General features: G+C 36.4%; 1 protein-coding gene across 1 annotated transcript in view; it reads left to right on the plus strand.

Annotated features, from left to right (window-relative positions):
• The window catches only part of LOC106459119, a 141,068-nt gene that overhangs the window by 88,838 nt on the left and 48,335 nt on the right, over positions 1-3,895 (plus strand). The window lies entirely within an intron of this gene.

Raw genomic sequence — 3,895 nt, forward strand, 5'->3', positions numbered from 1 at the left:
AGAAATTAATATATCAAAAGAAAACATTTACTAAATGAAATAGTCTCCATTCTTATTGATGATGCTTTTCCATCTTACAATCAGGTTGTTAATATACTGATTAAAGAAATCACTTGGCTCTGAAGCAAAAAAAAACATGTCGATGTCCTTTTTAACATCTTCCACATTTGCGTACGTTTTCCCATTAAGATGGTGTTGCAGCGAACGAAAAAGATAGTAATCTGATAGTTTCAATTTCTGAAGAATATAGTGGGTGGGGAGAACTTCCCAACCCAACTCATAATCTTGTGTTGCGTCAAACGTGCCACATGTGGACGTGCATGGTTATAGAGAAGAACACCTCTCCGATTGACGACTGAAGGGCATTTCTGATGAAGGGCTTGATTTAAACGTTTCAGTTGCTGACTATAGATCTCTGCATTGCCATTTCGCTGTGGATTGAAGAGTTCGATATGAATTACTCTTTTCTGCGGATGGAGTCCAGGTTTCGAAGTCGGAAATGGTCTTTGTCTAGGACTAAGCCTTTGTTTTTGGCGTTTAATATTCGCATAGAGAATCTATTTTTCATCACTTGTGACCATTCTGTCCAAAAATGGTTCACGTGCATTACGCGCCAGAAGAGACAACGTTCACAAGTTGGAAACGATGATCATCGGAGAGTTCGTGAAGCACTCGAGAACCTTTCCTATGGAGTTTTCCCATATTCCTTACATGTTTACGTATTGTTTCAAGAGAGACATGCAATTTCAGGGCCATTTCACGAGTGTGTTGTCTTGAGTTAGACTCAACTATCGTCTTTAGAGCATCAATATCAATTCCAAGATGTCAGTCCCTGCCATCACAATTTTTAAGGCTAAAGTCACCTGAACGAAATTTGCTGTACCATCGTTGACATTTACGAACGTTCAAAACATTTCCATAAACTTCTTTAATATTCTTTGTGGCTATAGAGGCATTGTTTCCCTTCTTGTATTCAAACAGCATTACATGCCGAATGTGTGTCTCGTCATGTGCCATCACTTAAAGGGATTAGAGTATATTAAACCTTACACATTATATAGACTACATTAACGTGATGTTTAGGCAGTTCGTTTAACTATTATACGCGATGTACATTTTTTGGGGAGTGGTTAATGAAAGTGTTTCAAAACGCGACATTAATTCCTTGACGACCTAATATATATATATATATATATGTCGGTTGTATATATAATAAGGCACAATTTGGTGAATGTGTGAGTTATACAAATTATACATGTGTTTTATGCATAATTCCCATATTCACAAGACATACAGGTACATGTGTAGTTACTAAAGTTGCAAGTGTTATTTTACCTATAATAAAATAGATGTTTTTACACTGCAGTTTCTTATCTAATATATGAAGCCAAGTTTGTCTGTTTGTTCGTACCTTTCAACCCATATAATAGAACGCCTATAAAGGTATGGAATCAACGTAGTCAGATTTAATGTGTATGACGTCACATTTTTAGTGTCAATGAAAACTTTGTAATCTAATATTTCACGTAGAAGATGGACAGGATTTTCGGTCTGATATAAGTGGAAATGACGTCATAAAAATGTATGTATATTTTATAGAGAGATGTGGTGCCGTTGTTGTGTCACAATAAAACTCCATCAAACGCTGTCGTGTCCCCTGATACACAAGACTAGCTTTTTAATAGAATACACAAGTTAAACCCGCAAAATTCTGCACAAATAAATTGGTTTTTATTCACTTTATTTTGGGAGGTGAGATGAGATTTAGGTATGATAAAGAATTTCTCACGCTGATTATGTACCTCAGTGTAAAACGTGGAGAAAAAGAAAAACAATTCTGATTGCCAATCACGAGCTGCAAAACGTATGCAACCAAAGCGTCAATTTCGCAGAGACAATGACAGCATCCGCCATGCAGAGAGCGCCGTTTGCAAAAAATATCAAGAACACGAGACCTTCGTCGGCGAGGAAATATGGAAAGATATCATTCTAATCAGGGTCAGTATTGGGAAAAACGCTCCCTTCAAATACGACCACAGAAGAGATTTTACCTCTCACCCAGCAACACAAATTGGAGCCATGGGAACCGAGTGTAAGCACTGTGTTACTAAGAAATGGAAAGGAAAAACACCTGGAATGTGCTATTCTGCCAGCAAAGTAAAACTTGAACCATTGCATGAAAAGCGAAATTTTGACCCTTTCTGTTTAAAAATAACTAAAACCTGGCCTTCTATTCAAGTATTACCCGGGTAACGTCGTGTATACCGAGTGTAAGCACTGTGGTCCTAAGAAATGGAAAGGAAAAGCACCTGGAATGTGATATTCTGCCGGCAAAGTAAAACTTGAACCATTGCATGAAAAGCGAAATTTTGACCCTTTCTGTTTAAAAGAGCTAAAACCTGGCCTTCTATTCAGGTAATACCCGCGTAAGTCGGGTAAGGACGGTTAATACATTATAGAGCAATTTCTAATGAAATTAGGTCTCATAAGACTGAGCATAAATTTCATTAATTTGAAAAGGATTAGTTAGAAGTTTACCGGTGAGAAATTGTTATAATCTAACATAGTACATTCTTTATCTTAATATTGTATTTATATTATATATATACTGTATATATTTCATTTTAGATTTGTTGTCTACATATGTCCAAGTTGAAGAGGAAAGGGAGAAAAATAGCGACAATGTGGTTGATAAAAATACCATGCGTTTTCCACCTTCATACATTAACATAGCATTGTTCTCTGTTTATCAGTCTTTGTATATCCAGTTTCACATGGCACATGGTCAAGAAAGTCGTTAAGCTGATTTTCTTCTAGGTGCCTTTGTTCCTTTGTCATTCCATTAAGGTAACGTTTGTTCTGCCCATGGGTTGATGACTTTAACGCTGCCTGTTACGTCGAAGTTACGATATAACCTGTGTTCGAACGAGAATTATTAGAAACAGGGATAGCAATAGTCGCTCTGTGTAAATCCAATGTGACTTATATCAAGTAAGGAATCTTAAATTTATACATTCTGGTAGATTATATCGAGTTATTCCGTTTTCGAGAGAAAATAGCTCCTATCCAGTAGAAGCGACAACCCATCATCTAAGCAAGTACATACTCTATGTTCGTGTGTTCGACTATAATAAAGATTGCGCTTTTCTTATCTAACACTATCTCTTGTCTCTTTATTTCGTTTTCATGAACTCGGGTATAGACAAACTCAGCGCTACTCTGCAATTGATACGTTTTTGGATTCCTGTGAATCAGCGGACCTATACCAAAATTATTCTAAGAATAATAACTTTCTCCTGAACATACCACAACAGTATGTCACAAGGTTAACATACCACAACAGTATGTCACAAGGTTAACATACCACAACAGTATGTCACAAGGTTAACATACCACAACAGTATGTCACAAGGTTAACATACCACAACAATATGTCACAAAGCTAACATACCACAACAATATGTCACAAGGTTAACATACCACAACAATATGTCAAAAGGCTAACATAGCACAACAATATGTCAAAAGGCTAACATAGCACAACAATATGTCACAAGGTTAACATACCACAACAATATGTCACAAAGCTAACATACCACAACAGTATGTCACAATGTTATCATACCACATCAGTATGTCACAAGGTTAACATACCACATCATTATGTCACAAGGTTAACATACCATAACAATATGTCAAAAGGCTAACATAGCACAACAATATGTCACAAGGTTAACATACCACAACAATATGTCACAAGGTTAACATACCACAACAATATGTCACAAAGCTAACATACCACAACAATATGTCACAAGGTTAACATACCACAACAATATGTCACAAGGTTAACATACCACAACAATATGTCACAAGGTTAACATACCACAACAAT

The sequence above is a fragment of the Limulus polyphemus genome, unplaced genomic scaffold (assembly GCF_000517525.1).
Source record: "Limulus polyphemus unplaced genomic scaffold, Limulus_polyphemus-2.1.2 Scaffold562, whole genome shotgun sequence".
Taxonomy (NCBI): domain Eukaryota; kingdom Metazoa; phylum Arthropoda; class Merostomata; order Xiphosura; family Limulidae; genus Limulus; species Limulus polyphemus.